The 13,592-nt window shown below is 34.2% G+C and overlaps 1 non-coding gene across 1 annotated transcript; it reads right to left on the bottom strand.

Annotated features, from left to right (window-relative positions):
- Positions 1-11,426: 11,426 nt before the first annotated feature.
- On the bottom strand, positions 11,427-11,555 carry LOC118889335. Its single transcript, XR_005018475.1, has one exon. It is a non-coding gene; the product is annotated as a small nucleolar RNA SNORA35 (small nucleolar RNA).
- Positions 11,556-13,592: the final 2,037 nt, after the last annotated feature.

Below are 13,592 nucleotides of genomic sequence, written 5' to 3'. Positions count from 1 at the left end.
AAATCTAAAATCTGCTTTCTTTGCACCCTATAGAGCAGTTATTTCTTGGTTGGTGCTTTGAAGGGTTTTTTTTCTCTGCAAGACTGAAAACTAACAGAAATTGTTTAGTTTAGCAGCAAATTGCCTGAAATTGAGCCAGCCCAAGAACATGTAGTTAATAACTGTCAGTCCTTGCAAGTAGCTCTGTATTCTAATTAACTTGCACTTTTATAATTTCTTAGCAAAGTTCCTTTACACTGCAAGGTTTTTCCTGTTAAAACTGATTCATTTTGGTTCTGCAAAGAGGACAGAAACTCAAAGCTCAAAGGCTCTCCCCTACCCTGATCCTACCCTGTACTATGTAGGTTAAATCATTCAATGTGTCTGTGGTTCATATTTTCATCTTTAAAAACCAAGGTGTTAATAAATAATATGTGAAGGCTGACAAAGCATTATGGCAGTGAGAAGTCTGCATTAAAAAACACCAGCACATACATTAAAGAAGACAAAATAGAGAGTCAAAGTAGTCAATATTGCTTCATCCTTTTTTTTTTTTTTGCTTCATCCTTTTCTAAGACACAAGTAAGTAACCTAGCTTCTAGGGCTCTTGTGAACACTAAAAGAGATCTGTTTTTCAGATGCTCTGTAAACGGCAGCAACTGATTTATCCAGAAACATCATTTATATAGAACAAAATTGCACACAGAAAGGAAGCAAAAGTAATATGTTATCACAAAAGTCACATCCACTTCATTAATAATAGCATTGTTTCTCCTTTTAAAAAAATCATGTCTCCTAGTTTCTAAATATTTTCTTAGGAAATGGGTTCTGTTTTACAAAATTCATTGTTAAATTTCTTTTTCCTGATTTACTCATCAGTAACACCAGTATGCAAAAGTTGGGGGTTAATTATCAAATCATTGTGGTGAGCTAAAATTTATTGTTAACAAGAAAACAAATGTGTGTCAGTGGAAAACTGAAAATTCATGAACAGTCCAAGAAATCTTTCTGCAAAAAACTAATCTGTTAAAAACTAATTTGCAATTATACCACAATAAAAAAGAACAAATCAGAAATAATATTAATAGATAGTATATAGGATCTATATAAACATGACTATAAAAATCTACTGATGATCTAAAAGGAGATATACATATGTATATACATGTATGTGTAGATATAGATATACATATATTTGTATATATGTAATTTTGTTATTGGATTATGTAGTGGACATCAGTTGCTTTTGTCTTTCCAGTATTTTCTCCTCCCTTTTTTTGTTATCAGTGTCTTCCTTCTTTTGAGGAACTCTACTTTCGCTAATCTGTATGGTTCTGTGGAAGCTCCCTCCCCCAACCAGAGGAGGCTACTCTCTCAGTCTGGGTCTATAATAGTACCTTAGCCTCTTGGTCACTCTAATGATCCTAGGGACCATGATTTGATCCACATAAGTCAATTATAGTCCTTCTCAATTATTCCAAGGTGGAAATTAAGGGAAAGCATTCTCAATTCTCCTGGATGATCATCTGTAAGGATGGCTCTCTAAAGATGATAATAGTCACATTTCCTGACACATAGAACAGTCTAAGAAAATGAGGATAGCACATGCACAAGAGCTGAAATAAGAAGTAAAACAATGGGGTAAAGGGGTGGTTGTGACACTTTTCAAATTCCAGGATGCCATCAATTCCAAGTCCTGTACTACTCCTTACCTTATTTTAGTTTGTATATATGAGCCACTGAATTTGCCATATTTAGTTAAGATGGTTGGAATTGTGTTTCTAAAAAAAGAAAATACTAATTTGCATAAAACTAATATGGTTCAGTACCCTAAATTACAACATCATACACTTTTCTAAATAAACTTGGAACCTAGAAAAAAATGTTATCATTTTGGTATAGTAATCCCACAAACAAAGCAAAAACCAAGAAACAACCATTAAAACATAAGTAAATACATTAAAAAAATGAAAAAAAAATATGTCCCATTTATTACTCTGAATGGCATCTACCATGTTATATATAAAATACTAACTTGTATATTCCCACGGTAGTTTCAAAGTAAGACATTTGCTCAAGTTTTGAAAAAGTTTTGATATAGATATCACATAGTATTAATTAAAAAATTCAGTTAAAATTCTCCACTTGAATTGTATCTTTTTTTTCATGTAAGGTACAGTAATAAGATCTAAGCTATGAAAATGTAGACTTGATATTTCCAAAGATGTATAAATATTAATGCAGTTTATTTTATCACTGCCTGAATGAAGTCTACATCCTGATGGAATGGGATAATATTCTTTTTTAATGACCTGTTTAAATTATCATCTACTGGGAAATAGTTATACTTTGTTCTTGAGAGCAATTTGAACTTTATTGAAAGTTGAAAGTAATTATTGAAAGAAAATTAACTTTTCCCTTGTTGATCTTATATGGATAGCCACTTGCATCTAACCAAGTTTGGAATAACAAGAATTTTTTTTTTTTTTAATTTCAAAAGCTAATCAATTAGAAAAAAAAACCTTCAATATAAGAGCTAGTCAGAAAATCACTCTCAATATTTCACTCTCAAATATTCACCAATTCTCAATATTTCAGAATTGGTTCTTCACCTTTATTTATTTAAAAATCTTTATGTGAAACCAGATTTATTTATTTGGCCACACCTCGAGGGATCTCAGTTCCCTGACCAGGAATTGAACCTGGGCCATGGCAGTGAAAACCCGGAATCCTAACCACTAGGCAAACCAGGGAACTCCCCCATTCTTCATCTTTGAATGAGACTATACTAACCAAAGTCTCCATATCAGAAGAGGTTCCAACAGAGTATAAGGGCCCTGATTTCATGTTCTTAAATATAAGGACTCAGCAAAAGCAGAAAACAGTTTTATGTTAGGAAAAAATATCTGAGTCTATTTGTGAATTTTATATGCCAATGTAGTCAGGTAGCACTTAAGCAGAAAATCTACTACCAGCGAACACTTAATCCTTTGAGTTTAAGAAACAAGGAGAAACAGAAAGCACAATATAATAATAGGTGATGTAACTCAAACGCATAACGTAGAAGCGTTCTACTTTTTTTTTTTTTTGAAGAGTCCTACTTTTGAAAGGGGTTGAGAGCTCTCTACCTCCAGGCTGTAAACTACTTGAATGCACAGAATATGATTTTGTTTTCATTGTATTTAGCATAGAGTCTGGTATCTATTAAGTCTTCAAAAGATGTTTGTGTGACTGCACTGAATATCAAATTCAAATAAGTTTCAATAATTTTTAAAATGTGCATAATTTGTTACCAAAACTGCAGCTGTTAAACATTTGCTCTCAAACTTCACTGCGACATGGCATAGCCTGGGAACACTCTGTGACACTCACCTTCTGTGAAGAATGAGATTGGAGTCTCATAAGATCAAAATGTGGATACAATTCTACCTGTGGTCTTGCAAAAGATAAGATGTTATTGACAAAGTCTTTAATGTTCCACTTGCTAATGGCCCATCTGTGTACTTCCCTCTAGCCAGAGGTCCATGCCATGTAGGAAGCCTCCATTGATTGTTCCTACTCAATAATCACTCCTAATGATATTTAGGTTTCACCTTTTCATTCAAAGTGAGAGTAAAATATATTTAAGCAGAAACGTAGAGAGTGATGACATCCAATCCTACATTCCATGGTTCAGGGATGCATTATCAACAGTCAATTGAAGATAATACTACCTGCATTACTAGGTTGCTAAGATGGTTACCATTAAGAATAGAGTATGCATGGAAAATACCTTGCACATATTAAGGGTTATATAAGTATTTGTTGAATAAAAAATGAATGATTAATTTATATTTTAATTGCACTATTATGATATACCACATTCACTTCAAATTTCAGTTTTGAGAATCATGGAGTTCTATAAAACAATCTTACTTCCTGGCTTGAGCTTAACCTGTAATACACTTCAAACTTAAGGACGGGAAGATTGTAAAATATTTTGATCATATATGAATCTTCTTACATTTACTAATAATTCTACAAAAACTTTTCCAAGTAGCATTATACAAAGTTCAATATAAAATTAAAATAAAGAATCTCAGTCATTTATCACTATTTTTGTCATTGGGTGTACATTTTACCATTACAACATTATAATCTGTGAACAACATATGGCTTAAACATTGTGTTGTTTAGAAGAATAGATGATATGAGAAAAGTATCTTGCATTTCAAAATACTTAAATTTTGAAACATTACTGCTTTGTTCTACCTTGAGGAGTTTTAACAGTTTCACTGTTCTGAGAGAATTCTCAATCCATTGATTACAATCAGCTGGTCAATCTTCTATCCCAACGAAATCAATCATGGTGACAGTTGCCACTCTGGCCTCCTCCCTGTATTTTCGAAGCATGGAGGAGGACAAGTGAGCACCTGCCTCCAAGATTTTAGATTGGAAATATTTCTTGAACAAATCAGGATTCTTTATACTATGGCAGAATACAACCTTCTGAAAAAGGCTGGATGGGACTGCCCTAACAGATGTGTCAATGCTCTGATCATGTTTTCCTTAAAAAACAAATTCCTCACATAATTTGTAAATGGAATTTAACAATATGTACAATTTAATCATCAGGAAATGGCTTTTAGATGTTTATGTCACATTGTTTATCACAATAGAAATCAATAAAAGTTTGATCAGAATATTCATAGAGCTATTTTTTTGTAACAAGAGAAGCCATTTATTTTTCTTTTCACAATAAAAATAATGTACAAAATGAATATTCATTTATGGAGCTGCTCAAGCAAAAGCAAAACCCAAAATATTAAAGATCAGTAAGGATATTAATTCTTCTCTTAGAATATTATTGAAACAGTTGACATATTATTATATAATGAAATGACATAGTATTACATAATGGCCCAAAACATATCACAAATGATCACTTTTAAAGTTGTACAAGAATTCCATTTACAACATATTTGATCTATGTATTTACTAACCTACAGGCCCAGGGAATATAACATCTCATGCCTCTGCATTTCAATAATGGATAGCGACAGATGCCATTAAATCCCTATTTGAAGGTATTAAAACTGATAGACTTTGTCCTTAAATTATGAATTTGTTTATTGTATTGAACTGTCAGGCTATTTTGCTGCTGCCTCTCAACTTGTTCTCAATACATGGTCAGGAAATGAGTAGGTTCACGTGAGCTCATCTGAGAAGGCACTCCCCATTTCTGAAATTCTATAAGTAGGCTTGTTTGGAAAAATCAGTGAAACATTCCATTTAATCAGTTATTTCCTTCTACATTAAAAAGACAAAATAATCTATAACTTTGTTATAGAGCCCAGTCAGTTGCTCTAAAACACCATGGGTGCGGATCTATCTTCTTATGATGCTTTCTATCCTAGAAATGTTTCGTATGGCATCAGGAAGAAAGTACCCATCATCCTGTTGGTCTCAAGTCAAATTCCTTTCTTTTTGTTCTTACACTCGCTCTCCCTTAGCCAGTCCTAGCTTTCTTCAATTGCAATTACAATGTCTTTTTAAAAACAAGTTTGTCTTGCTCAGGTTCTCAGCTTTTTGGGTTGTCTACGGCTGGTTACCCCTCCAGATCTCAGTGTGAGTTAACATCTTCATTTTCCTTCTCTTGTCTTACACCTTCCAACAGTTCTGTAAGGTGTCACCAATCTCCAGAAGTTTGGGAATGAGGCATAGAATTTGGATCATGCTCTTATTTTGCCAGAACAATGATTAAACACACACACACACACACACACACACACACACACACACACAGAAAATGAGTAGAGGTTTAAATTGTTTTTACTTCTACACCCTGAAATAATTGAGGCCATTTTCAAAAGAAATAATCTACTTTTGAATTTGGCCTTAATTTTAAAATACACTTAGAGATGCCTGTGGATTAATATTTCAGCACATTGTCAAGTGATTCCATATGTCTTTTATTTTTCCTCTTCCCATTTCCCCCCTTTTAGTCAGAAGTATTTGAAGTTTAAGTGTTTTGTAAATCAAGGGGTAGAATAGTCTACTATGAGTGGCAGAATAAAACAGATTGATTTAAAATTCACGAGCAGTATATTTGAAAAGACAGATTCTCAGTGATTTACTTACAACTCTATTTTCAGCTCCTATCAGTTTTCAGCTGTTCATATCTCTGATTTAATGCTTTATGTAGTTGCTTTAGTACATTTACAGATTTAAATGTACAGGAATATGTATTTCTGAAAAAAATGCACTGAAAGTTTAAAATTTTCAGTGGGACTACCTGTAAGGTTAGTAGAAATTTCTTAACACTTGGAATTCACTTGGAATATTTTCCTAAAAGGACTTCAATTTTCCGTTTCATGCCTAACCATGCAAAAAGTAAGGGGAAACCCCTTACAGCAATGTTTACACCATCCTAAGCAAAGTTACAATACGGAGAAAATTAACACCCTCAGTTCTAAATTTCATAATTTGCTTTCATTGCAGCAATCATTTATGATAAAACATCTATTATAGCTCCTATTTCTTCTGTTACTTCTGTTTTTCATTCAACTATTCTTTATAAAATCTTGACTTCTCTCCCTCTCATCCCCTCCCACTATGACCATGACCACCAGTAACAACACTGACAGCAGACAGGTGAACTTGCAGCTGGGTTTAAATACATCCTGGCACTTCTACCAAAAAAAAAAAATCTGTCTCTGTTTAATGATGCACCAAACGTAAATGAACTAAGTAGCAACTTAAAAGTTGTTAATATTTGATCTTGTATTTTATATCTACTATATTAAGAAGGCTCAGAATTATTTGTGGATATTACACCACAATTTTAAAGGACAGAATAAATATTAGACCAGTACAATTTTTCTCCTGTTGCTCAGATTCTTTTTAGACTAGATCTACCTCCAACTTCTCCAGTTAATGGAGTGGAGGATCCATGTGCATTATCAAAAGTGATGTATAATCCATTCTGATGGTTTGGGCCGCTTTCTCCACTCTCTGCGATAGGAAAAACTGCCAAGGCAAGTGAGCCTACAGCCTTGAACCAGCTGGATTCACATAAGACATCTCAGCTTCTTTGAGGTGGTACAGTTCCTTGTGCAGGTGCTACAACTTTACTCCAGAGAGCATGATCTCTCCTTTTAGGTGATTAGAACTGGGAACAAGAGCAAGCTTTATGATGTCAGAATGGGTAACAGGCCTCAGTTGTGAGAAGTGACAAAGGAGACCAGTGCATGGTATCCAGGCTTCCCAGCTGAGCTGTCTGAAGCCTTGGTTACCTGTAGCATAATGGTAGTTTTCACACTCTGAAAATATGCAATGCCAGCTTCTCCTGCAAGAGTCCCCCACCATTCTAGGGTTGCATCATTATCAGAGGGAATGAAAATACGGTCTTAATCCAGTTAGGAAATAAAGGACACTTGCTAGGAGAAGTTTCAAGTCAACACAACAAATATTTGCTGGTTTGGGTTAACTTACCTGCAAGAAATGTTCTTTTTTTGTGACAGAGAAGCACATGATCCCAAACCAAGTTACAACTATGTCCCTGGAAACATTGGTGATGGAAGTGACATTTCTGTAGAAGTTAGAGCAGGAAATGAACTTTAGAGATCCTTTACATAGCCCTTAGTAGAGTACCTTGCACAAAGTAATCTCACAATAAATAACTGATGAATGGATGCATCCAGTTCGCTCCCTCTTTTTACAGGTGAAGGAAATAAAGCCAAAGGGAAGAAGTAATTTACTCAATGACATAAAGTTGACCAGTGGCAGAGCCAGGATGAGAGACCAGAATTTCCAAGTCCTTAGTGATTACTCTCTCTACCATACCCTTCTTTGTATTCAGTCATTTCCACTGTTGATTGATCAGCAGTGAACTATAATCATATCCATCCCTAGAAATTTGTCCATGTGACCTCATTGCTGCAAGGCCCTTTAGCAGAGCAGTAGCTTAAACTAGGCTTAACAGCTCTAGTCTACCTCCATTTATCTCTCTGAATTCCAACACTGCTTATTGCCTGTACCACATATTTAGAATTTTAATACAAAGAATTATGGATTATTTTGCAATGATGTCACATGTATTTCTTTTGTCATTTAATAAGTTTGCATGCTCCTCTGGGTAATGGACATTTGCTTATACTTCTTTCACATATGTCAGCATGTAACTCTTAGGTTTGTATGGGTACAGAAGAGATCGAATAAGCATGTAACTTAGAATCCAAATTGGTACACTCTTGAGAGTCAAAGAAAGTATTCATATTTGCTTGATAAGTGTAAACTGTGACTATCCTGGACAAACTGGAATGTAGGATCTCCCTAACAGCAGTTGACTTGCTCAACACGTGTTCAATTAGAATCATTCACCAATGATTGTATAATCGTCCAACTATGGGATAGTGTTTATAGTTTACCGTATTACACTGAGTGGAATTATTTCTAAAGTAGTAATCACTGAAAAATCATGAATATTGCGGAATTCTATTTACTGAATACGTATATGTATGTGTTATTTGTTTACAAGTTATTATGAATATTTCCACAAAATATTCATTTGTTGCCTTAAAGTTGTAAGGGTAAAGTTAAGTGCAAAACTTCTGCTGGTCCAGTTTTAATCATTCCAATATTGAAAATGTGGCTAAGAGTGGGAAAAATGGCATTCTCTCTATTTTCCTGATGGTAAAATATGAAATCTCATGACTTTCATGTGGGGTAGGTCGGGCAGGGTGCTGTTAGGAGCTATGGACAAAAAGGCCTAAATTTGAAGTTTAAAAATAGATTTAAATTTAAACACTCTATTCAAAAATATCAAGACACATCATGATTTAAAATTTCTTTTGGGATAAAATATGGAGACATTAATAAAGGAAACAAAGTCCACAATAAATTTATATACAAAAAATGACTGACTAAAATTTTATAGCATTTACCCATCATACTATATACTAACTTAATGAAAAAAAATCTTTACATTCATTTGTTAAGAAATAATCAAACAAGGTTTTTGATACAGTTTTCATTTTCATACATATAAATATGTATTTTTCTCTTCAGATATGTAACAAAGGTTCAGACATCCCAGACAGAACAGTCCATAGTTTCAACTTATTAATATTGCCAAATTAGAGGTTTAATGATAAAAATTCCCTGAAGCAGAATGAATTTTAAGCACTTGAACAATGGCAGTTACACCATCTGCTCCAGATAGAAATTTGCTGTCTTGACAGTAATAAAGGACAAATAGGCAAAACAGATACATCAAGCCAGCAAGAGGGTAAATGCAACAAGGGAAGAAGCATTTCCTAGATAAATTGCTTTTTCTTTTGAATACTACATTCTATACTAAATAATACTTCATTCAACTATAAGCAGATGTTTATCAAAGAGAATTCATATTCATAACCTTTATCACAAAAATCGTTCTATATTATGAGAGAATCTAAACAATCATACTTTGCCATTCCTCATTCCATTCATTTCCTAAATGAAATCAAAGTACACAAACAGGAAAAAAAAAAAAAAAGCAAAAATAATCACATGGGAAACAAAATAGCATGTTGCCCTTAGGAAAAATGCTGAGAACAGACATTATGTTGACAGATTCTCACCTACCCACACGGACTTCCAAGACAAGCCCCTAGACTACATTATTTTAAGAAATTGTTTTAAAAATCTGTTTAAAAGACTGTCTTCCCACATCCTGTTATCAGTGTAATATGGGTGTATATGGCTGAGGAGGAATAGGGGAGTGTTCAAATAGCATTTGTTCTACATTAAAATAATAAGGGGAAAAATAAAACTCTGTATCATTATAACACATTAATTCACAAAGTTAGATCATATAAATATCTTGCCATATGTCTAAGAAAGAAGATATTTACTTTCATTTTTAAAAAAGAGGCCAATTTTTGGAACCTCAAGACAAGGACATTTACATAGAGGCACATGGCCCATTTTCTACTTTCATTTCATATCACTCACATACTTGATGTTCAAACTACTTTTATCTTTGGTTCAAGGGTGGCAATAAAGATGATAGTTTGAAAGATAGTTGAAAGAAATTAAAAAAATATATATACTGTATAAAAAGTCTATTCCTTATCAATTGTCAGAAAAAATGTGTCATAGTTTTTATTTCATTTTGTATTTCAATCAACAAGGATTTATTTAGTGCGATATATATTTTTCACTGATATATTTCATCTCAATTGTCTGAAAATAGTAAAATTATAATAAGCTGCAAGTTGTGTATACTATATTACAATGTTGGCCTAATTGTCAGAACATAGCTATGACCTGAGGTTAGACCTATGAGCCCAACGTCCTTTCTGGCTGAAGGCCCTAAAGACATTTCCTGGGAAGGCAAGTTTACCATCCACAATGTTAACACAAAAAAAGTGTGAGGTCTTACTTCAAAATAATTATTTTCACTTAAATAACTTATCATGAATTCATCTCTCACAAACTAATCTTTTCTTGATTTTAAATGAGTTTTCAGTCTATGTTTTATTTGCCACATAAAACAGTGCCATGTTTTGTATGGTACTAAAACTAGGGTATTCAACTTTCTAGATCTTGTCTTCAAGTCCTGGTTATAAGAATTAATGAATGACTTCATAGGTAACTTACATGAATTTTTCCATCAGTAATTATTTATTGAGCTTCTACTTTATGCAAGGCAAGGGGCTAGGTGCTGCAGTAAGTACTAAGATGTATGAGAAGATAGGGTCTTTGTTTTCAAAGAGTTTACAACTTAGCCAATAAGTTACCGACATAAATGAGTACAAAAAATGGGAAACTAGTTATTGCCAAACTGTGTGATAGAGGGAGAGGTTCAAGAGGGACTTGAGTATTCAAAGGTATTATGAATGAAAGAAGGGGCTAGGAATGGGTCTTGAGCGTAGATCTAAATTACAAGAAATAATTGGGAAAGAAATTCTGTCAGCACTAGATTTAAATAGACTGTTAAACTATCTACAGGGAATGAAGAGGCAGGGGAAGGCTAGTTTGTCAGGAAGCTGGTAAGAATATGGGGCAAATAAAATACACAAGAGCCAAAATCTGTAAGATAATTATAATCTATTTTTGTCACATCAAAAGGAGAAAACAACTTACCTCTCCTATCCTAACACTTAATGAGGAATTTGCCAGCGAATATAAATGAATTTATCTTGTAATATAATCACCATGACAATCTTAGATCATTCCAGTAGTGTCAAGCTTATTTTATGGACTAGGACACTGAGTCTAAGAGGGTTAATGTGAATTGCTAAGAGCTACGCAGCTAGCAATTATGATGATAATAAGCAATAACGGTGATAACATTTATTGAGCACCTGCTATTTAGCTGATTCAAACATAGTCACTTTTATCTAGTAGTAGCAGATACTGAGCTGCTTGATTTGTTTCTCCACCTCCTCACTTTTCTTAGGCAGGGTCCCAGGACCCAGGAGATATGTACCCACCTGCATGCAGGAGTAGCCCACAGCATGACTCTCCCAGCTTTGTGGAGGGATTTGCTTTGGCACTGCTCGATGCCCAGTTGGTCAAGGAGGAGCCCAGTGGGTCACTTGCCAGTGCTGTTGACAGTGGAGCTAGGGTCGGGACGCTGTGTTTTGTGCCGAGGAACCAGCTTGAAGGAGCGTGTGGATGGGAGACCTGAAACATCTCAGGATCCATTGCTTCATTCCCTCGGCATGGCTATCGCACACCTGGGTCAGCTTCAGGTGAAGGAATTGTGAGTTTAGAATCAGGCAGGTCCGGGTTCAGAATCCAGGCTCTGACACTCACTAGCTATGGAACCTTGGAAACTCATTAAAGCCCTCTTGGCCTATGTTTCCTCATATGTGACTGTTGCGAGAGTTAGAAGAAATAACTCGTAGAGTCCAGTCCAGTAGGTGACATTAGCAGATGTTCAATCAATAATAGCTATTGTCACAACTAAACGCCTCCCACGTAACCATTGGCAATTCTCTTTTTCTTTTTCAAATTACATTTGTAAGGAAGTTACTTAAACATTTTTAGATTTTTTTTTTGTTAATAATTCCATATTTTTCTACTTGTCTTATAATTTTCCCTTACAAAAGCCAAGTTGCTTTATACCTAATTGTTTATGTTGGCTTAAATGTTGAATATGACTATTTAAAATTGCCTAAAGTTTCCTGATGAGAATTTGTAGATCACTATTCTGAAATTATGTAAAAGACAAAGACACATTTTTCCTGTGTATCTGGAAGGAGCTCACATTCTCCCAAATGTACAAAACAGAAAACTATCCATTTGATGTGCCTCCCATTTTTTCTCCTGGTTATGACTATAAATATGTCACCTCAAGCAGCCATTGGAAAATAATCATTATTACTTCTTTTTCATTATTTGCTTCATGAAGTCATTGATAAAATTCTATGAACCAAGCACTACTCTAAATGTAGAGTGTTCCTATTTAAAAAAAGCCTTTTTCTATACCCCTTCTAGTTTTGCCCTAGCCTATTATGCTGCCTTACCAAATGATGCCCCCTTGGGTGCTCAGCCATCCTGGAATTTGAAAAATGGTCTGGCCTTAAGTGCGTAGGACTGGATTAACTATAACCATTGCTATGTGAATCACCATTATCATCTCATCAACACGGCTCCATTGACAAAATCGATTAATCAATGAAAAAATAAAACAATACGTTGTATACACATTGTGAATATTCACTTTCAGGAGATAATGCCAACTTTTTTCCCCTAGTAGTTGTACAGTGTATACTTCTGCCAGTAATGCATAAGAAATCTAGTTGATTCACATTCCCTCAAATGCTTGGTTCTTTCAAACTTTAAAGATTTTATCAATACAGGAGGTATAAAATGTTCCATTTCCTTCTTGCCTGCCCTCCCTGGATAAGGAGGGTTCATTACCAAAGTTGAGGTTTAGAACTTTTCTTACACACCTGAGGGAGAATGGAATCAAATACGAGAACTTTCTCAGCAAAATGAGAACTACCGGTGATATTCTAGGCCCTTGTTGGTGAAAGGTTTTTAAAAATGAGGAGGAAGAAAACAATTTAAAAGTAAGCAATACCTAATTTAAGAGTAGAGAAAAAGTGCACTCCCAAATTTAAAGTGTACAATGACGCTTATCTATGACTGATAAAGAACGTATTTTCCTGCCTAAAATTCTAGAATAATGGCAAATTGAAGAGAAAAATATGAATTCACACTTGTTTCTATTTTTCCAACAAAGGAGACTTATTTCCAAACTGTTGGTTAACCTGTTGGAATATAGATACTGTCTTCAATGTGCAGACTATTTGATGGATATAAATACAAAAAGATGGAAAATAACATGTGACAACCTGTTTATTAATTATGTGTTCTAATAGTTCACATTTTCTTTAGAAGACTATTCATTTATGAAGTTGTTATCCCATTTAATTCATCATGTAGAAAAATGTGTTCATTATTCTACAATTTTGAAAAGCATTTGCAGTTTCCTAGAGTAATTATTTTATATGTAAGTATGATTGCAGCAGCCTTAATGCTAAATTATAATATTACTTCCAGTATGTATACTCATCAAAATGCAATGCTGTAGTAGAGATAATTCACCTAAAAGAAATTTAGTCAAGGTTTTTATC

This window comes from Balaenoptera musculus, chromosome X (genome assembly GCF_009873245.2).
Source record: "Balaenoptera musculus isolate JJ_BM4_2016_0621 chromosome X, mBalMus1.pri.v3, whole genome shotgun sequence".
Classification (NCBI taxonomy): domain Eukaryota; kingdom Metazoa; phylum Chordata; class Mammalia; order Artiodactyla; family Balaenopteridae; genus Balaenoptera; species Balaenoptera musculus.
The sequence above is the reverse complement of the archived record's forward strand: the minus strand, read 5'-3'. Positions and strand labels throughout refer to the sequence as shown.